The 23352-nt window shown below is 44.8% G+C and overlaps 1 protein-coding gene across 5 annotated transcripts in view; it reads left to right on the top strand.

Annotated features, from left to right (window-relative positions):
- Window positions 1-22701: 22701 nt before the first annotated feature.
- The window catches only part of LOC143983299 (serine/threonine-protein phosphatase 2A regulatory subunit B'' subunit beta-like), a 128912-nt gene continuing 128261 nt past the window's right edge, over window positions 22702-23352 (top strand). For 4 of the 5 annotated variants that reach the window (XM_077482819.1, XM_077482817.1, XM_077482821.1 and 1 more), the window contains exon 1: window positions 22702-22784. The gene's annotated coding sequence lies outside the window, so the exon portion shown is untranslated. The remainder of the gene's footprint in view (window positions 22785-23352) is intronic. The other variant, XM_077482818.1, reaches the window with a different exon arrangement.

The raw sequence follows: 23352 nt of genomic DNA, 5'->3' as shown, positions 1-23352 counted from the left end.
TATCTACCCTTTATTGCTGGTGTTCTCTAATACAGGCATCTGCAGGAGTTAGTGGGTGTTGTGTGCCTCCAGTACAATATACACTACCTAATTGCTGGTTTTCCTATCTCCATGCAGGCCATTACTATGTGTGTCTGCCTCTCCTTGTTGGCCTTCTAGTCACAAGACAATAAAAGAGGGCAAGCAGGCTCTGTGTCTAGAGAAAACAGTGCTGGTCTTGGACGCAGTGCATCGTCATCAGCACGTGGCCATGGGACATGCTTGTCCTTATATTTGGCAGCTGAACGCATTAAGCCGCATCATGCTGAAGACTTGGTAGAGTGGATGACCAAGCCCTCTTCATCCTCCTCATCCTCTCTCACCCAGGCTCAGAGAACTAGCAAAGCAGCTGCCGACTCGTTTGATCGACTGACCTTCATAAAGATGAATCAGTCTTGGATCACCACCAGCTACCAAGCACCTGAAGCTGATGTAACCGAATAATTTTCTTTTGAAATGTCACATCCCTTCAAGACTGCCTATGCTGATGCTGAGTGACTCTCCTGTTATGTTGACTGACTATCCGCTTCCTCCTCAATGATCCTGCTGATATCTTGGAAGAACATTTTTGGTTCTGGGTGATGCCACCAACCCAATTTTCAGCCCCTGTTTAACAGGGGCATGTAATTACAATTTTAGATCCAATGCTTTGCATCAGGGCTCATTCCTATACTCCAACTAGAGTATATGGGAGAGGTTGCAGTGTCGTGGCACCAGTGCCTAAGGCCCAATTTTTCAGCCCCTGCTTAACAGGGGCATGTTATACAATTTTTAATGCAATGCTTTGCAGCAGGGCTCATTCCTGCACTACAACTAGAGTATATGGAAGAGGTTGCAGTGTCGTGGTACCAGCACCAGTGCCTAAGGCCCAATTTTTCAGCCCCTGTTTAACAGGAACATGTAATTACAATTTTTGATGCAAATCTTTGCAGCAGGGCTCATGCCTGCACTCCAACTAGAGTATCTGGGAGAGGTTGCAGTGTCGTGGCACCAGCAAGCAGTGCCTAAGGCCCAATTTTTCAGCCCCTGTTTAACAGGGGCATGTAATTACAATTCTTGATATAATATTTCACAGCAGGGCCCGTTCCTGCACCCACAGAGAGTAACTGTGAGGACTTATAGTGTTGTGGCACCAGCACCACCACTGCAACCACCAAAGGCCCAATTTTTCTACCACTGTTCAAAAATGGCATGTAATTACAATTCTTGATATAATCGTTCACAGCAGGGCACTCCAGCACCCACCAAGAGCCACTTTGAGGGCTTACAGTGTTGTGGCAACACCAACACCTTAGGCCCCGATTTCTGCAGAGCATATAGGGCAGGCCCCTACTTTCAAACATCCAACTTACAAACGTCTCCTATTTGCAAATGGAAGGAGACAACAGGAAGATGAAAAAAGACGGACGGACAAAAAAATTATACAGGGGTGATAACCCATTCCTATGTTTTCCAAAAAGCTTAAAAATAGATTTTTTGACTGGAGCTACACTTTAAAAATGTACCAGTTCAAAATTACAAACAGATTCTACTTAACAACAAACCTACACAGTCCCTGTCTTGTTTGCACCGCCTGTATACTGCTGTTCTGAGTATATAGGGCCTGGGGGCCCCACGCCTTTCCTTTTTTTTGGGGGGGGGGGTACGGGGTTCCCCTTAATATCCATACAAGACCCAAGGGGGCTGGTAATGGGCAGGGGGGCTACCCATGCCATTTTTCTCAATGATTTTCATCCATATTGCCGGAACCAGATATTACATTAAAACCGCAAGCAGTTTTAAATGACTTTTTTTCCGTTAAATGTCATTTTGTGCAGGGACTGTTCTAAACACGTGCCACTTCACAGGCATACTATAGACACCCCCCATGCATGATATTTAAAGGAATATTTCACTTTTTTTAACTTTAAATTGTCATTAAAATCAGTGCTCCCGAAAAAACGTCAGTTTTTAAAAAAAATGTAGGCATTGACCCATGTCCCTTGGGGCAGGAGCTGGGTCCCCAAACCCTTTTTAGGACAATATCTTGCATATTAGCCATTAAAATTAGCACTTTTTATTTCGAACGTTCGACCCCCATAGACTTCAATGGAGATTTTTAAGGGTAAAAGTTTGTTGCCATTCCACGAGCGAGCGCAATTTTGAAGCGTGACATGTTGGGTATCAATTTACTTGGCGTAGCCTTATCTTTCACAATATAAACAAAAATAGGCTAACTTTACTGTTGTCTTATTTTTTAATTTAAAAAAGTGTATTTAAAAAAAAAAAAGTGCGCTTGTAAGACCGCTGCGCAAATACGGTGTGGCAGAAAGTATTGCAATCACCACTATTTTATTCTATAGGGTGTTAGAAAAAAAATGTATAATGTTTGGGGGTTCTAAGTAATTTTCTAACATAAAAAGCAGTTTTTAACTTGTAAACAACACATCTAAAAAAAAGACCCGGTCCTTAAGGGGTCAAAGAAACTCGGGGACAAATAGTGTCCATGGGTAGGTGCCCGGCGTGATAACACATTAACTTCCCCCCCCCCACAATGTCAGTGCATCCGTGATGATCCACCCCGTGAACCTCCGCTTGCTCAGCGGGGATCGCTCCGTCGATCCCCGCTAAGCAGTGTGGCAACACGCAGGTAAAATCACCTGGTTGTATCCAGGATGGGAAATATGTGTGCCCTAGATTCAGGCTTTATGCAGACTTGTACAATTAGAGGGGAAGAATTAATGAGCCCAGCTGAAGTAAGTGGGCTCATTAAGACCTCTACAAAAAACCCCAGCATGCTTAGGGAGATGCTCCATCCTGGAACCAGTTTTGTGTTGTATAGACTGGGGAGTGTGATATCTGTTCTGTGCGGTGAGTTAACGCCTGTGTGGCAAACCTCTACAACAGAGACAGGGACTGGTGCAGCACAAGGCTGCACTCAGTTGTTAGACAGGGAATCTAAGTGTGTAATTAGAGGTCAAGCTGACCAGGATTTATTTTCATGTTTTATTTTGTTTGGCTGTTATATGTTTCACTGAATGTAGCATAAATAAACCGCATCTTTTGTTTTTTGCACCTACAACGCTGTCTGCTGTGCCTGATTTTTGTGTTGTGAACCCATCCAGGGGGTCACACACACCCGCTGCCGAGCTAACCCCTCACAGTTGGTGGAGAATGAGGGCAGTTTTTTTTTTTCATTTTTTTTAAAGGCCAGCATGGAGGAGATACTGAGACAGCTGGCTCTAGCAAATGCAAATCAGCAGCAAACAAATGCGGCTTTACAAAAGAGCCTTGCAGCCCAGCAGAAAGCTCACCTGCAGAGTCTGGAAGCTCAGCAACAAGCCCAGCAGCAATCTGAAGCCCGCTTCATAGACCTGTTGCAGAAGCAAGAGCAGAATTTTCAACAGAAAATAGAGACATTAATACAGCAACGTCCGCAGACCAATGAAGCAAGTGGTTACAATAATACCGCATCCTTTGGTGTGAGCCGATTACTGACAAAAATGACTGGAGAGGATGATCCGGAGGTGTTTTTGACCACATTTGAAAGGACTGCTGAAAGGGAAAAGTGGCCTAAGGAGCAATGGGCTGGACTGGTGGCCCCTCTGTTAACTGGGGAATCACAGAAAGCTTATTATGACCTAGAGCCTGACCAAGCAAAAGACTATGTGGTGCTAAAAACAGAAATATTGGCACGGCTGGGTGTCACCCTGGCCGTCCGGGCTCAGCGTGTGCATAATTGGACTTTTCAGGTTGGAAAACCCCCCAGGTCTCAAATGTATGATCTCATTCACCTGAGCAGGAAGTGGCTGCAGCCAGAGACTTTGACCGCACCAAACATTGTGGAACGTGTTGTTATGGATCGTTTCCTGAGAGCTCTTCCTACTGCCATCCAAAAATGGGTAAGCCATGGAGACCCAGAAAATGCAGATAAACTTGTGGATCTGGTTGAGAGGTACTTGGCTACAGAGAACCTGACCACCTCTTCCAGGGACTCACGGACTTTCCACCCTAAGACCAGATCATCCCCAGTGGCGGGTAAGATGACTCCAAGGGGTGAGGGTGGAGAGAGTGAGAGGGTGGGATTTCTACCTAAGGTCTGGCGGGAGCAGCCCAGGAAACCCATGCTGCAAGAGACAGTGAAAAAGATTATTTGCTACCGCTGCCGGCAAGAGGGACATATTGCAGCCAATTGCCCCATTGTGGATGAGCCTATGCAATGTGACTTTATAAGGGAGAGACGTCAGTCGCTGTTTGCGACAGTTGCATGCACTGCCATTCGGGGACCTGAGAAACATTTATGTAAAATGTGTATTAATGGTAGAAATGTTGATGTGTTGCTGGATTCAGGTAGCTTGGTAACATTGATAAAAGCTGAATTAGTTACTACAGAGGTCTCTGGGAAGAACAGGGTGGCTGTTATTTGTGTGCATGGGGACACCCGAGAGTATCCTGTAACTTCAGTGTTTTTTGAGACCCCCAAAGGTAACCTCTCTCATCAGGTGGGGTTAGTGTCTCACTTACCACATGATGCTATTGTGGGAAGGGATTTTCCAAAATTCTAGGAACTCTGGGATTGTCCTGAGCCCCCCACTGGTGCCCCTATAAACCAGGAAGATGACCAGAATTCCTCTGGGAGTGGTGAGGACTCTCCTGAATTTCCCTTGTCCGTATTGGCGGGGGAAACTCGAGAAACTGGGGGAGGAGCCAACATCCTCAGATGAAAACATGCAGTCTGTGGAGTTTTCGGATCTTGAGGTTCACAGGGAAAATTTTGCCACAGAACAGTTAAAAGACCCCACCCTAATAAAGGCACGGGAAAATGTGGTGAAAATAGATGGCGAGTTAGTGAACCCAGATAAGACTTGCACTTATCCTTACTTCACTATGGAAAGGGACCTGCTGTATCGAGTGGCTCAAAGGGCAGAAGAAACCATTGAGCAACTTGTAGTGCCCAAACCTTACAGGAAGTTGGTGTTAGAATTGGCCCATGGGCACATTCTGGGAGGTCATCTGGGGGCCGAGAAAACCAGAGAGAGGGTACTGCAGAGATTCTATTGGCCTGGGGTCATGAAGGAAACAGAAAATTATTGTTCCTCCTGCCCTGTGTGTCAGAAGTCGGCACCTATGCCACATTTCCGTAACCCGCTGGTACCTCTTCCTATCATTGAGGTCCCCTTTGAGAGGATCGCATTGGATTTGGTAGGTCCGATAATGAAGTCTGCTAGGGGGCATCAGTACATTTTGGTTATATTGGACTATGCCACCCGTTATCCGGAAGCAATTCCTCTTCGAAATACCTTGGCCAAAACCATAGCCAAAGAGCTATCTCTTGTTTTTAGTCGCGTGGGTATTTGTAAGGAACTGCTTACGGACCAAGGTACACCCTTTATGTCCAGGGTTATGAAAGAATTATGCAAGTTGTACAAAGTGACACAATTGCGTACATCTGTGTATCACCCCCAAACAGATGGGTTGGTTGAAAGATTCAACAAAACCCTAAAACAAATGTTAAAGAAGGTGGTGGATAGAGATGGAAAGAATTGGGACTGTCTAATACCCTATCTGATGTTTGCCATTAGGGAGGTACCCCAATCCTCTACGGGTTTCTCACCCTTCGAGTTGCTCTATGGGAGACACCCAAGAGGGCTGCTGGATATCGCCAAGGAAACTTGGGAAAATGAGAGTTCTCCTCACAGGAGTGTGATTGAGCATGTCGCCTTGATGCAAGATAGAATTGCACAGGTAATGCCAATCGTAAAGGAACATTTAACCCAAGCGCAGTTAGCACAGCAGAGAGTGTACAACCGTGGGGCCAAGACCCGTACTTTTTCCCCGGGGGATAGGGTCTTGGTGCTAGTCCCTACGGTTGAAAGCAAATTTCTGGCCAAATGGCAAGGTCCATACGAAGTAATTGAAAAAATTTGTGAGGTGAACTACAGGGTTAGACAGCCAGGAAGGCGAAAGCCGGAGCAGATCTATCACGTCAATCTGCTGAAAGCCTGGAGGGATAGGGAATCCCTAGTCGCAGAGACTTTGTCACAAGCACAGCCTGATTGCTTAGTTCCTGAGGTTGGAATAGCAGTCACCTTATCGAAACCCCAACAACAGGAGGTTAAAGAGTTTGTACTTCGTAACAAAGAGATTTTCTCTGAGCTGCCGGGACAAACATCTGGCGTAGAGCATGACATTATCACCCCGCCAGGAGAAAGGGTAAAACTAAAACCTTATAGAATACCAGAGGCCCGACAGGAGGCAATACGTGGGGAGGTTCAAAGGATGCTGGAATTGGGTGTGATAGAGGAGTCCCAGAGTGACTGGTCCAGTCCTATCGTACTAGTGCCTAAACCTGATGGGAGCTGGCGGTTTTGTAACGATTTTCGACAATTGAATAAAGTTACAAAATTTGACATCTACCCCATGCCACATGAGTTGATTGACCGGCTGGGAACAGCCCGATATATGACAACTCTTGATCTCACCAAAGGGTGTTGGCAAATTCCCCTGGCCGAGTCGGCCAAGGAGAAAACTGCGTTTGTAACCCCAGATGGGGCATTCCAATATAAGAGAATGCCGTTTGGGTTACAGAATGCACCGGCAACATTCCAGCGGAAAATGGATAAGATTCTGAGGCCCCATCAGAAATATGCTGCAGCTTACCTGGATGATGTGATTGTCCATAGCACAGACTGGGTCTCACATTTGCCAAAAGTACAAGCAGTCCTAGACTCTATCCGGGAAGCTGGGTTTACGGCCAATCCAAAGAAGTGTACCATTGGACAGGAGGAGGCCAAATATCTTGGGTACACTATTGGGAGGGGGGTGATAAAACCCCAAGTCAATAAAGTTGAGGCCATACAGAGTTGGCCTCCTCCCAACAGCAAGAAACAGGTACGAGCCTTTCTGGGAATCGCTGGCTATTATTGACGATTCATTCCCCATTTTGCTTCTCAGGCTGTGCCCCTCACCAACCTGACAAAAGGGAAAGAGTCGGCCATGGTTAAATGGTCCCCAGAGGCTGAAGAAGCATTTCAGTCCTTAAAAACAGCCTTATGTAGCCAGCCAGTGTTGTACTCACCAGACTTCTCTAAGGACTTCGTGGTACAAACTGATGCATCAGACGTTGGGTTAGGGGCAGTGTTATCCCAGGTCTGGAATGGGGAAGAGCACCCAGTCATTTACCTCAGCAGGAAGTTGAAGTCCCATGAGATAAATTACGCCACGATTGAGAAGGAATGTTTAGCAGTGAAGTGGGCTCTAGATTCCCTTCGGTACTATCTGCTAGGTAGATACTTTGACCTGGTGACTGATCACGCTCCTTTAAAGTGGATGGCTCAAAACAAGGAGACCAATAGAAGGGTAAATAGGTGGTTCCTGGCCCTACAGGAATTTAACTTTACAGTTAAGCATCGCCCTGGTGTTAAAATGGGGAATGTGGATGCTTTGTCTCGGATACATGCGTGTCTGACTGCTTGTGTTACAACCCCAAGGTTAAAACAAGAGGGGGGGGGGTATGTGGCAACACGCAGGTAAAATCACCTGGTTGTATCCAGGATGGGAAATATGTGTGCCCTAGATTCAGGCTTTATGCAGACTTGTACAATTAGAGGGGAAGAGTTAATGAGCCCAGCTGAAGTAAGTGGGCTCATTAAGACCTCTACAAAAAACCCCAGCATGCTTAGGGAGATGCTCCATCCTGGAACCAGTTTTGTGTTGTATAGACTGGGGAGTGTGATATCTGTTCTGTGCGGTGAGTTAACGCCTGTGTGGCAAACCTCTACAACAGAGACAGGGACTGGTGCAGCACAAGGCTGCACTCAGTTGTTAGACAGGGAATCTAAGTGTGTAATTAGAGGTCAAGCTGACCAGGATTTATTTTCATGTTTTATTTTGTTTGGCTGTTATATGTTTCACTGAATGTAGCATAAATAAACCGCATCTTTTGTTTTTTGCACCTACAACGCTGTCTGCTGTGCCTGATTTTTGTGTTGTGAACCCATCCAGGGGGTCACACACACCCGCTGCCGAGCTAACCCCTCACAGCAGGAAGATGACAGGTCTGTCTCTGCACACTGCACAGGGATGGACATGTCAGAGCGCTGCTTTCCCCTATATGAGATCGGATGACCATGGACCGCAGAGTCAGTCGTCACCCAATCCGATCCACAGACAGATGGAAAAGTAGGTTTTTCCTCCCTCCCACTTTTTTGGATCGGAGCGGGTCGTATGTCAGCGGACATGTCACCGAGGTCTATGGAACATCCGTTCAGGTCTGCCTAAAAAAGTGACAGACGGACCTGAACAAATCGTTCGTCTGAAAGAGGCCTAAATGTTTAAGGATGATATCTTTTATGGAGTCAAATTCTGTGCTTAACCTCTTGACGTCCAGCACACGATGATATACGTCAGCACAATGGCACGGCTGCGCAAATGGGCGTACCTGTTTGTCCCCTTTAAATCCCCCCTACAGTTAGAACACACTGAGGGAACACATTTAACCCCTTGATCGCCCCCTAGTGTTTAACCCCTTCATTGCCAGTGTAATTTACACAGCAGTCAGTGCATTTTTATAGCACTGATCGCTGTATAAATGTCACTGGTCTCAAAATAGTGTCAAAAGTGTCCGATCTGTCTGCCGTAATATCGCAGTCACAAATAAAAAAAACGTAGATCGCCGCCATTACTAATGAAAAAAAATGTATAAAATTTTTTACCAAAAATATGTAGAAGGATACATATCGGCCTAAACTGAGGAAGAAATTAGCTTTTTGTATATATATATATATATAAATATATATATATATATATATATATATATATATATATATATATATATGTGTGTGTGTATATATACTTTGCTATATACAGGAAGCGCCTGTATATAGCAAAGGCCTCCTGTTCAAAAGCAGTAGCACTACTACAAATCCTTCTCACGCTGAAAAATTGACCAGCAGGTATCCCTTTGATGGTGTGTTTTGGATGGACTGAGTGAGCAAGGAGGAGAATGTTGCCTGAAAGTGGTTTTCTAGAGAGGTAGTGATACCCAATTCCCTACCAGTCAGCTCAACATCTAGGTAGCAAATGCTCCTACTATCTTCCTGCCCTGTGAAGGATACGTTTTTATTATTCGACTTAAGGAACACAAGAAAGTTTCAAGTTCTAAATAGAACGAGACACCCTCGATAGCTAGATGGTGGAGTATTGAAGAATATAGATTGCATACAGCGCATTACCTACTCCCCCCCCCCTCAAATTGTTAAATATCACTTCCACAGTGTTTTACAAAACCCTCAGAGTACCGCGCATTTATTGACACTCCTATAGGATTACCTACACCACCCTCAATAGGAGCATATAACCTCTACAGTAGTATTAAAATGGTATAAAGTGCAATTCATTACTGTAAACCAGCCTTTCTCAACCTTTTCAACACAGAGGAACCCTTAAAATAATTCTCCGGTCTCGAGGAACCCCTGCTAAAAATTAGCAATTTGCAACTCATGATACATTAGTGTGATGGTCAGTGAGAGGAATGGTCCTTACACTTGTGATTATTGGGATTACCTCCTTACAGATAGCTAAAAAGATCAATGGTGTCAGTGGGAACTTATCTGAGAGGCAGAAATTGCCCAATGCTGAAGGAACCCCTAGCAACCTCTGGAGGAACCCTAGGGAGGAACCCACGGAACCCTGGTTGAGAATCACTGCTGTAAACAATGCCTCAAAAATGCTACAAATAAAAGAAACCAAAAATGTGTATAAGAACAAAACAATTAATTCCAGTGCACAATGAATGTCCTGAGTGAGTGATCAGTTCAGTGCCAATAAATTCCTTCTATGTAAAGTGCTCCTTTTATAAAGTGCTTCTTATATTCACCAAACAAGTGACTTCACCACCACCAGTCGCAATGGCCACTCACCAAATAAATTCTGTATATGCGCCTTTAGTTCATTTAGGATAACCACTCCTTTGGGGATTTCACCAACTGCCTCTCCAAGCGGTAAATAGAAACCTCTCGTGCTAATTTTTCTCATAAAGATATATGAATGGCCATCATAGTGTAGTATATCAAAAATGTATTTAAAAAGTAAAAAACAACAAAATATACACTCACATGTGCCTGTGCCTATGCCAGCACCAAGCATATCCAGCTGTATACGTGGGGATGGGGTTCAGGTCTGTCACCCTATCACTTCTATCCACTCTAAGTAGCGGTGTGCATCCCACAGCCTCCGAGTGTGCTCCAAGCCTCGTTCTCGTATACCGGAAGTGATGAAACAGAGTTCCCAGCAGCCTCTACGCGTTTCGCAAGGTATATTGCATCATCAGGAAGCTGCCATATGCCTCCATCCATGCTATTTTATACCCTACTATCCCGCCAAACAGGCTAATTGCCAATGTTTCACCGGCCCCCGGAAACCACTAACGACCGGAAGTGCACCGCCGGAAGTTCCCGCTCACCATCTTTACTCCTTTGTTACCATGCTTAGCCCCAGAAGTCCTCCGCCGGATGTCTCCTATCCGCCATCTTTGTCCCTGTTGCTTCCCATTTAATTATTCCCACACCACCGGAAACAATGTGATCACCATTTTTGTTCCTGGTTCTAGAGGCCATCCTTTCCCCTGATGTTTATACACATATTCCCCTATATTCAGATGATGTATGGGATCTCCCCATGTATACCGCTGGGCAGCTTTCACGGTTATTTAATTAAAACACATAATGTTAACATTAAAATTCAAAACCTTATATCGATTTCCTAGGCACAATCAATTTACAATAATCAATTTAAATAAAATGTATTCTATGTTAAAAAATATTTCCTAAAAATAATAGACAATATACAAAACAATACTGTATTTACTTCTTCATAGAATTATGTATAACCATTCACATACCCATCTGCTCACTCACAATGTATATATATATATATGTATAGATATAGATATGTATAGATATAGATATATATATATATAAATAAAATGAAATAAATCAAAACGATGTGAAAAAATACATAAACATAAAAGGTAAATAGAAAAATAAAATAAAAAATAATAAAATTAAAATAATAATTAAAATAAAGATAACATAAAGGTAGCATAGGAATAAAGATGGCGAACGGGAACTTCCGGAGGTGCACTTCCAGTCGTTAGTGGTTTCCGGGGGTGCGTTTCCGGGCCGTTAGTGGTTTCCGGGGGTGGGTGAAACATTGGCAATTAGCCCGTTTGGTGGGATAGTAAGGTATAAAATAGGATGGATGGAGGCATATGGCAGCTTCCCAATGACGCAATATACCTTGCGAAACGCATAGAGGCTGTCAGGAACTCCATTTCATCACTTTTGGTATACGAGAACGAGGCTTGGAACGCACTCGGAGGCTGTGGGATGCATGCTGCTACTCAGAGGGGATAGAAGTGATAGGGTGACAGACCTGAACCCCATCCCCACTTACACGGCTGGACATGCTTGGTGTGTGGAGTGTATATTTTGTTGTTTTTTACTTTTTAAATACATTTTTGATATACTGCACTATGATGGCCATTCATATATCTTTATGAGAAAAATTAGCACGAGGGGTTTCTATTTACCGCTTGGAGAGGCAGCTGGTGAAATCCCCAAAGGAGTGGTTATCCTAAATGAACTAAAGATGCATATACAGATTTGATCTGGTGAGTGGCCATTGTGGCTGGTGGTGGTGAAGTCACTTGTTTGGTGAATATAAGAAGCACTTTACACAGAAGGAATTTATTGGCACTGAAGTGATCACTCACTCAGGATATTCATTGTGCACTGGAATTAATTGTTTTGTTCTTATATAAATTTTGGGTTTCTTTTGTTTGTAGCATTTTTGAGGCATTGTTTACAGAAATGAATTGCACTTTATATCATTTTGCTACTACTGTAGAGGTTACATGCTCCTATTGAGGGTGGAGTAGGTAATCCTATAGGAGTGTCAATACATGCACGGTACTCTGTGGGTTTTGTAAAACACTGTTGAAGTGATATTTAACAATTTGAGGGGGGAGTAGGTAATCCTATAGGAGTATTAATATATGCACGACACTTTGTGGGTTTTGTAAAACACTGTGGATGTATATTTAATAATTTGTGGAAATAGTTAGTGCAATCCACGTTATATACACATTTTGAATTAAATTTGTTCACATAGTGACATTTTATATTAGATTGCAGCAAACTAAAATATAGATTGGTAGTTCCTTTTTGCGCCGGTAGTCCTTTGCTTTCTTATGCATACAACGCATGCCAACAAGGAGAGATTTTCCTCCCAGTCCAGGTTGTTCACCATCTACAGTAGGCGATTGGTATCCTTTAGGTAACCTAGTAATTTCACTGCTAGGGATTGCAGCTGTTTGTCCAACCATTTCTCAAGTTTCTCATTAAGGGACCCAATCCCCAGGGGCCTTAGGATAAAGAAATTTCCATCCTTTGAACTACAAGATGAAAACCTGAAAAAAACAGTGGACGGATGCTTTGTCAGTCTGTTTAAACACTCTGATGAACATCATTGTTGTGTCCAAACAAAGGGAAATGGATACTCTACAATATGAAATATCAGATCTGTAACAAGCCATAAGACCACTACAAGGTGCAACAGATTTATTAGATCTTGACAAACGTGTAAATGATAAATTAAATTGCCTGCAACAGGCAAAAAAGAAAAGATGTTAAGGGACAAAATTGACTATTAGACTAACAACCTTTACATCTGGAAATGTGGACATAACTGGAGTAGTTCTTGGAGGATACATTTGCAGCCTCTGATTCAGAGTGGTGACTTGTGCGACTGACTACTTCAAATCCACAGGATGGTACACATACCTTGGCTTCATCAAAAAACGGCCAGCAAAGGTGGACACAACAAAGAAAAGGCCAGAAAAGGGGCACAAAAGGACACGAAGAAGAGACAGGAATCGGTGACACAGGAGATCAGAAGCGATATCCATTAAGCCCATTAAGCAAGGTATAGAGGAATTCTCTGGGACGTCGAATGTTCTCAAGCTATCGGATAGAACACTCTAGGAGGATGAGACATATTTGGTTTCCAAAGGGTTACATTTTTGTCCTTGTAGACATTTCAATCTGTTTAACATCATTTTGGATATCAATAAGTTTATTTGAAATTTGACCATTAGAAAACATTATTTTTCAGCAGAGAACATAGATCATGGTGATTCAATCCAATCTTCTGATGACATATTTGATTTTAACAATTGTACCTTTACCTTGACCCCTTTCAGGCAACACTCTCCTACCTAGTCAATCAGGCCATTCAAGACATCATCAAAGGCATACCTTGGTCAATTTTTGAGAGTGAGAAGGATTTGTAGTAGTGATATTGCTTTTCAACAGGAAGCCTCAGCTATATACAGGCACTGCCTTCCAGAGGTTACCTGAGATGGATGATTGCAAGAGAGAAAAGGAGAGTTGACCTATTATCCAATAAAGAGACTCGTAGAGGCAGTAACCGAAATAGGAACAGACTCATTATTACCACCCTCTTCAGTGTAGAATTTGACTCCATAAAATATATCATCCTTAAACATTTACCGATCTTATGCATGGAGAAAATCCTACGCTGAAATTTTGAGGGGGGGTGTTAATGTGTATCATGCTGGGCACCTACCCTGGGATGCTATTTGTCCCACAGTTCCTTTAACAGGAAACCTATCAAATCCCTTACATGGTTACACTGTAAGGGGAACTACAAGTGTGGAGCTGTGAAATGCCCTTGTTGTAAATGTATTTTGGGGGGAAATAAATTTAGTTCCATGATAAGTTGGAAAGAATTCAATATAGATTCCTTCTATAAGTGCAACACTAGCTATGTGATATATCTGGGTTTCATTCAGCTCCTGCTATGTTCAATATGTAAGGAGGACCACAAGACGTTTACGTGATAGGTTCTATGAGCATGCTTACAGTATTTATAAGAACAAACCCATGAATATAGTAAAACACTTTGTCTTGTGTCATACAGGTGACAAATCCACCATGAAGGTCCAAGTCATAGACAAGATTAGCATCCCAAAAAGAGATGGGGGTGCCTTCTGTTTATTGTGCCACAGAGAAGTGTATTGGATATTTCACCTTCAGACTCAATCAATGAGCAGAAAATGATATCACATATAACAAACCAATAATCTATATACAGCAGTACAAATGGATTATTTATATTTGACATGCCATCACAATAACTGGGGATAAAGATAGATTAGTGCCTTTAACAGATTTCACTAAGGAAACATATTCATAGGCTACCATATGTATGTAAAGCCCCTGTCTGGGGAACAAAGTAAGGCTATAGCTGGAGTAGAAATACAGAAAATGTAAAAGTGCAAAGGGAAACTGAAGCTAGGAACAGTCAAGATATTCACACCTCGGCACAATATTTCTTGATATAAAATCTTTTACATCACAATCGCAATTCAAGGATTCGTAACAGAGCACATGAACTTGCAGGACTTTTTTTAACGTCCTGCCAGCACATCCCCTCAGTGTAGAAGCACTCGGGGCTTTCACACAGACTGCAGGGGAGCCGTTTTGCAGGCACTTTACAGGTGCTATTTAGGCTATTTTTAGCCCAAAAGTGCCTGAAAAATGCCCCAGTGTGAAAGGTGTCTAACTGTTAGATTTTATGAGATGAAGGGGAAAAAAAAATCAGCCTAACATATCGGCCCAAAAAAATCAGTATCATATATCGGCCCAAAAAAATCAGTATCATATATCGACCATCGGCCACCGCGATTTCTAAATATCAGCATCGGCCAGAGAAAAACCCATATCGGTCAACTTCTACTCTGAATTACACTTCAGCTGATGTAGCTGTAGGGTGGGGCACATGCTTGTGTAATTCCTTGGTTTAGCCACTAGATGTCCTTTATCTGGTAATGAAAATGGTGTGAGTTTAGTTTTTCATATCGGAGTAGCATTAACCACTTAACAACCGACCCGTAACCGAATGACGGCTGCAGGGCGGTTGCTTAACTCTGGGAGGACGTCCTACGAATTCCGCTCTTGCGCGCCCCCTGGGGCGCGCACTCAAGAGCGTCCGTGACCGCCAGGTCCCGTTGACCCGGCGCATCAGGGATCACGGTAAACTGCCGATCATGGCGGCCGTTTACCACGTGATCGCTCTGTCAAATGACACCGGTTCCTCCCTCCCCTCTCTGTACCGATCGGTACAGCGGAGGGGAAGAGATCAGTGTCAGCAGTGATGTGGGCTGGATCTGCACTGACCACAGTGCTGCTCACCGACAATTAACCCCTTAATTCCCTGCCAATACTCTGCAATACCCAGCAATGCCCTGCCGATACTCTGCAATGCCCTGCCAATACTCTGCAATACCCAGCAATGCCCTGCCATAACTCTGCAATACCCAGCAATGCCCTGCCAATACGCTGCAATACTCTGCAATACCCAGCAATGCCCTGCCAATACTCTGCAACACCCAGCAATGCCCTGCCAATACTCTGCAATACCCTGCCAATACTCTGCAATACCCAGCAATGCCCTGACAATACTCTGCAATACCCAGCAATAATTTGCAATACCCAGCAATAGCCTGCAATACCCTGCCAATACTCCATAAATTGCCATACCCAGCCACACTCGGTGATACCCAGCCATACTCTGTGATACCCAGCCATACTCAGAGATACCCTGCAATACCCAGCCATACTTGGTGATACCCTGCAATACCCAGCCATACTCGGTGATACCCTGCAATACCCAGCCATAGTCAGTGATACCCTACAATACCCAGCCATAGTCGGTGATACCCTGCAATACCCAGCCATACTCTGCAATACCCAGCCATACTCAGTGATACCCTGCAATACCCAGCCATAGTCAGTGATACCCTACAATACCCAGCCATACTCTGCAATACCCAGCCATACTCTGTGATACCCAGCCATACTCTGTGATACCCAGCCATACTCTGTGATACCCAGCCATACTCGGTGATACCCAGCCATACTCGGTGATACCCAGCCATACTCGGTGATACCCTGCAATACCCAGCCATACTCGGTGATACCCTGCAATACCCAGCCATAGTCAGTGATACCCTACAATACCCAGCCACAGTCGGTGATATCCTGCAATACCCAGGCCATACTCTGTGATACTCTACAATACCCAGCCATACTCGGTGATACTCTGCAATACCCAGCCATACTCGGCCATGCTCAGCCATACTCTGTGATACCCTGCAATACCCAGCCATACTCGGCCATGCTCAACCATACTCTGATACCCTGCAATACCCAGCCATACTCGGTGATACCCTGCCATGCTCGGCTGTACTCAGCCTCTGTATGTTGCCAGGCTGTGGAAGTCTCACACATGTGTTATCGCCGTACTCAGGAGGAGTAGGTATGTACATGTTATGTGTTAGAAATATTGTATAAATGGACAACTTTGTGTTAAAAAAATGCATTTTAACCACTTCCCGCCCATCGGCCGTCATATGATGTCCTTGACTTTGTGCGGGGATATCTGAATGATGCCTGTAGCTACAGGGCCATACCAGGCCACCCACCCTAAAGCACCTTGTCCCCATGTTGATGAGGACAAGGGCCTCTTCCCGACAACCCTGTCCGTTGGTTGTCGGGGTCTGCGGGCGGGGGGCTTATCAGAATCCGGGAGCCCCCTTTAATAAGGGGGCAACCGGATCCCAGCCCCCCACCCTACGTGAATGAGTATGGGGTACAATGTACCCCTACACATTCACCTGTGGAAAAAAAATGTAAAAAAACACAACACACAAGGTTTCAAATAGTTTATTGCACAGATCCGGGAGTCTTCTCGCCGGACTCCTCTGCTATCTTCTGCTAGCTCTTTTACTAGCGGAGGAGCCTGGCTTTCTTCTTCGCCGCCGCCCTCTTCTTCCGATTTCAGGGGTCTTGTCCCCCCTCTTCGGTCTTCTGTCGCTGCTGCCGCTGTCGCCATCTTCTGTTCTTCAGGAGCTGTTGCCTTGTCGCTGTTGCTGTCTCTGCTTACAATGACAGGGACGCGGCGTGCGGCGACTTATATAGGGACATCCCGGATGATGTCCCTGCCCATTATGATGTCACAGTCCCAGAGGATGCTGGGACTGTGACATCATAATGGGCGGGAACATCATCCGGTGATATCCCTATATAAGTCGCCGCACGCCGTGTCCCTGCCATTGTGACCGGAGACAGCGACGAGGCAACATCTCCAGAAGAGAAGAACAGAAGAACAGAAGATGGCGACAGTGGTAGCGGCGACAGAAGACCGGGCCACCGCTTGTAAAAGAGCTAGAAGAAGGCGCGATGGCCCGGCAAGAAGAACCGAAGAGGGAGGACAAGACCCCCAAAGAGGGGGACAAGACCCCCGAAGTCGGAAGAAGAGGGCGGCGGCGAAGAAGAAATCCGGGCTCCTCCGCTAGTAAAAGAGCTAGCAGAAGATATCGGAGGAGTCCGGCGAGAAGACCCCTGGAGCTGTGTAATAAACTATTTTAACCCTTGTGTGTTGTGTTTTTTTACATTTTTTTCCACAGGTGAATGTGTAGGGGTACATTGTACCCCATACTCATTCACATAGGGTGGGGGGGGCCGGGATCCGGGAGCCCCCTTATTAAAGGGGGTTCCCGGATTCTGATAAGCCCCCCGCCCACAGACCCCAACAACCAGAACAAAGCCCTTCCAGTGGCGAGCTGTCACTGCTGACAAGTCTTCCATCTTCACCCATCTGCCTTCTGGGTTCACGGACTCCAGCTGTTTGACTGGCCAGAGCCATGATGACATCACTCCCGCCCATGCGTGCAGGAGCCGCCGTTTATGCCACAGGGCTCTGAAGGAACAGACCGGATGGCCAATCCTTCAGAGAGCATGTGCCGGTTGTGATGACATAACGGGCTGCATCTCCAGTAAATATCTCCAAAACAGTGCACGTTTAGGAGATAATTACTGAACATACAGCTAAGCCTTATTCTAGACATACCTATAGGTACAAATTATGCATGGGAGTTTACTCTCACTTTAATCTCTTTATGCCATTGTAACTCATATCACCAACAGCTCTCAATCTATGTGATTGGAGGCAAAGATGAGCTCATACATGTTAAGACATCTATACATGCCCCTTGCATACATGGGCATTTCTCTGCATTTTTTGGCAGGAGAGTTTAGTAGCAGAAAAAAAAAAAAACCTCTGCCAGTGCATTCTGGAGCAGTTCTGGAGCAGCAGCATTTTGGCAGAAAAAATGCTGACAGCTCCTAAACTCTACTAAACTCTGCTACACACCGGTTTCCAACATTTAGCAGAGTTCCTTTCTTCTTTTTTTTTAAGTGGCTGCCGGCGTCCTTAAAGAGGAAGTAAACCCTGATGAGTTTACTTCCTCTTTCATTCCCTGCAAAGGTAAAGCATAATGGACTACTATGCATCGCATAGTAGTCCATTATGTGTCACTTACCTGACACAGGAGCCAGCGAAGTCACCACTGTCCCCTGTAGGCCGGCGCATCCATCTTCTTGGTGGGTCTCGCTGCTCCGCCGCTGTCATTTGGCGAAGCCGTGATGATGTCACTCCTGCACATGCGCACGGGAGCCGCCACGCGTGGCATATCGCCGTTGACGGCGGTGCGCTCCTAAATTGTGTAGGTTGTGTAATATCTCCTAAATTGTGTAGGTTTAGGAGGTATTTCTTGGACCTACAGGTAAGCCTTAATCTAGGCTTACCTGTAGGTCAAAGTGTGTTGTAAGGGTTTACAACCACTTTAACAACCAGTGATTAGCTAGTTGTTAAGGAGTGGGCTGGGAAGCAGGCCGTTGCGTCCTTAACAATTGATACGTCATCATCTGTCAGCGGGATTCCCTGCTTCTAGCTGAATATAAAAAAACATTGCCGGCAATACAAAAACGGCATAGGGCCCCCCAGATCTATACAATCCTTAGGTCTGTTATGGATTCTGAGGGGAGCCCCCATGCCAAAATGAAAATGTGGGGGTTTGCGTTTGGGATGCGTATAGGAATCTGGAAGCTCTATTTAACAAGGGGGTCCCAGATCATGCCCCCCTCATGTGAATGAGTATGGGGCACATAGTACCCCTACTCATTCCCCATAAAGTGTAAAAACTAAATAAAAATACAACAAAAGCTTTTGACAAATCAAAAGGATTTGTCAAAAGCTTGTGTTGTATTTTTATTTAGTTATAAAAATTAAAAAAATATCTGCCCCCTCCCGCTGTGAATCCATTGTCAATCACTATGCCCACTGCTGCCGTCGACCTGTAAAAAGAAAAAAAAACCCTCTGGTCTTGATGAAGGCTCCACCATCTGACAGCTCTTAAATAACTAAGGAGCGGACCACTTGGTGATGTCGCTGGGTGGCACTGCCCCCTTGTAACATCACTGACCCTTAGTTTTTGGGTTGGCGGTGGTGATGGGCGTTTTGACTGATAATGACCTACAGCAGGGAAATTTTTTTTAATAAAGAAATTGTCAAAAAATGCTGTTTTTATTTACTTTATACATTTTTTTGGTGAATGAGCATATTCATTTGCATAGGTCGGGATCTGGGGACCCCTTGGGGGCTTCCAGATTCTGCTAAGCCCCCACCCGCAGACTCCCACAACCACCGGCCAGGGTTGTGGGGCAGAGGCACTTGTCCTCATCAACACCTAAGCTTTACCTGATTAGGAGTCATTGAGACAGGACATTGATCATGTGACCACTCTGACAACCAAACACAGCGATGACATCATTGGTTTTGGGTGGCAGTGGGAAGGGGATACATTTGAATTTGAGGATATGCATGCTTACCAACTGTCCTGAATTTTCTGTGACATTCCCGGGATTTAGACCCATTTCCTGGATTTCACGATTCCCGGGAAATTCTTGTATTCCCAAATTTTCCCAAATATTCCCAAATTCCCAAATTTTCGCCACCACCGCTATAGGTCCGCGGCCAGCGGAGACAATGTCTCCACTGGCTGCCAATCTTCCTGAAGACTAGAACAAGAGACCGGGTGGCTGCCAATAGAAATTGCGCTATGGCACCGCCCACCTCCCGCCTCGCTGCCGGTCTGCCTGTGACCCGATGTGGGGGCGGGCGGCCCCGCAACTCAATTTCTATTGGCAGCAATGCCTATTTTTTCCACTGACTGCCTGTATGATCTGTTTTTCTATAATGGCAGCAGAGAGAGTCTCCGCTGCTGGGGGACACCTAATGAGATGGGGACTTCACTGGGGGGACACCTGATGAGGGGGGCTCCACTGGGGGACTCCTGATGAGAGGGTGGCTCCACTGGGGGACACCTGATGAGAGGGGGTTCCACTGGGGGACACCTGATGAGAGGGGGGCTCCACTGGGGGACACCTGATGTATGGAGGGACTCCGCTGGGAATGGAAAGAAAAAATTTAATAATGTGGTGCTTACTTAGAATGGCATACAAGCTAATTATAGACTAACTAGCGAAGCATAAATCCTTTGGAGATTCCAGAAGGATAAATCCAAGAAGATAAAGTGTCCTTATGTTGATTTCTTCATCATAATTGTATAGCCAAAGATTAGCAAACCAATGCTATAACAATCAATTTGAATAACCGTCCTTCAAATACCATGTAGAGAGTTCTTCAAATATGATAAATCCAATGTGCAAAATAATCCTCAAAAACAATGAGTCCAATGTGCAAAATAATCGGTGCGAATGAGCAAGCATAAAGTACAAAATTCTGCAATCTGCGCAAAAATAACAATATGTGCAAAATAGCAATATGCAGGTAGTGCAAACCAGCAATCTGTGCAAATAAACAATAATAATTACTGAGTACAGTGCAATAATGATTGTGCAAAATGTGCAAAATATGCAAAAGGTAAAAAATATGTGCAAATTGACAGCAAAAATAATTGAAAAATGAATTGTACCTATAAACGTGCAAAGAGCAAACGAATAGTGCAAACAAAGAGCAGTAAAAAATATAAAGGTGACATCGAAACGAGTCCATAAACGTGCTCAAATAATGACTAGACAGTCTTGAAAACCATAAATAAAATCGTAAATCCGAAATGGTAGTGACAGACCAAAGTCCCATACACAGTGCAATGCAATCCAATTGTGTTTAGTCTCTTTCCAATATGCAATGCAGATCATCTACTACTTGAGTGATCCCATCCAAGCACTCTCTGGTTTAATACAGTTTATAGTGTTTCCCCCAGCCTCTCACCTCAGATAAGGGATATAAACAGCCTTACAAATACCAGCCAATCCGTTCTCAGGCTCCCCCTGATAACACAGCTCCTGCGGGTTTCTATCCTCCGTCGGAACTATCCAGGGCCTCCGGGCACTCAACCAGATATTAAAGAGAGAAAGAGAGGAACTCAATAGTGTAGTATTAAGAACGAATATTTTAATGAATGGTCAAACACTTACAATAAGACGATCAGACAACAGCAGTAATGAGTAATGTTACCGATCCCGGCCGAGATCGGAAACGAACGTCACGACTCTCTTCCCTGACACGTTGCGTGACTGTCCACGTGACTTTATCAAAGGTATCTCAAGGTGTGGTGTAAGGAGGGACTCCGCTGGGAATGCCCAGTATAAGGAGGGACTCCGCTGGGAATGCCTGGTGTAAGGAGGGACTGTGCTGGGATTGAATGGTTTAAGGAGGGACTGTGCTAGAAATGCCTGGTGTAAGGAGGGTCTCCCCTGGGATTGCCTGGTGTAAGAAGGGACTGTGCTGGGATTGCCTGGTGTAAGGAGGGACTCCACTGGGATTGCCTAGTGTAAGAAGGGACTGCACTGGGATTGCCTGGTGTAAGGAGGGACTGCACTGGGATTGCTTGATGTAAGGACAGACTCTGCTGGGGGCACCTGATGGCAGGCAATGTGCCAAGTGACACGCTCAGGGGTCCCACTGATCCAGGATTATGGTGAGTTGAATGATTTAATTCTATAGTACAATGTAGCAATAGTAATAATGATCTTCAATCATCCTGACACCACAACAACCATGGTGCTGGGATACACATTTATATTGTGGTGCAGGATCTGGGCCTGTTGTCCTTCCATCCCTCTAATTCCCTCCCTTTTTCTCTCTCCCTTCCTATTTTCCCCTATCTTTCTACATCTCTCATTCAGCTCAGACTCTAACCACACCCCCATTTGAACCACGCCCATATAAGCAACACCCACTATTCACATAAAACCACGCCTTTTTTGGTGTGTGGCACATGCCCCACCCTCCAATTATAATAAAACTCCGCCTACAGCCAAAAAAGTGTCCCTATACTTTTTTTTACAATGTTGGCAACTATGGATATGTAATGTGTGTGGCCCCCTGAATTTGGGTGTGACACACATGACACATAGCCTCAGGCTTACCGACTTCCAAAAGTTGCCAGCTATGCACAGAAAATAAACAATTGGGGTGCCTGGTGAGGACAAATGACCATACTAGGAAAAGTCGAGCTTTGCATATATATCTGACATGAGCCGTGCACTATACTAATTGTAAACTATAGGCAGACCTCTCTTGTATTTCTCATACAATAATAAACAGTGCTGGACCACAAGGAGATGTTTATGTCAGATTCCCATTTCTTACACAGAAGCTGAAAAAGGAGGGAAGCCGAGCAGAGCGAGAGACACGTCCAGAGCGGGGAAGGTGATTGGATGAAGAGGTGTCATATGACTAAGCCTAAAAACCAGGAAGTGTGTGCAGTGCAGACAGGGAGCTGAGGAGTAATAAAGACGGTCATAGAGGAGCAGGTATGGCATATTATAAGGAGGGGAGACTACTATATGTTCTATCACAACAAGGGAGTCCTGAGACTGAATATAAGAGCTGCACGGCGAGCACTAGAGGGGAATAGAAAGTCAATGGGACTGCAGAGAGGTGACTGCATACACTAGCTAGTGATGTGAGTGCCTCAGCTTTCAGGTATCCTAGAGATGGCTGCTTATTTCTACACTCCTACCATTGTTTGTATTCCATGTGCACTGCAATTGTCCTCTGTGCTGCAGCAACACTATGGGGATTATTTGTGAAAGGCAAATCCACTTTGCACTGCAAGTGCACTTGCTGCAAACCTGAGGGGAAGATCTGAAATGAGGGGAATCTTTGCATTTAATGAATGGCTTTCAAAGTGCACTTGCATGTGTTGTATGAGTCGGCTCTTCCTCTGCTAATGAAAAGCGGTGCTGTTTCAGCACCATTATAGTATAGAAGAGTGATCTCCAAACTGCAGCCTTTTAACCTGTTATCTGGTCCTTGGGGCACTATTCCTCCTGCTGACACCAATAGCAGGGCACTATTCCTCCCAGCAGTGCCAATGAT

This window comes from Lithobates pipiens, unplaced genomic scaffold (genome assembly GCF_037356315.1).
Source record: "Lithobates pipiens isolate NorthernLeopardFrog02 unplaced genomic scaffold, aLitPip1_a1.2 Scaffold_16, whole genome shotgun sequence".
NCBI classification, from domain to species: Eukaryota; Metazoa; Chordata; class Amphibia; order Anura; family Ranidae; genus Lithobates; species Lithobates pipiens.
The sequence above is the reverse complement of the archived record's forward strand: the minus strand, read 5'-3'. Positions and strand labels throughout refer to the sequence as shown.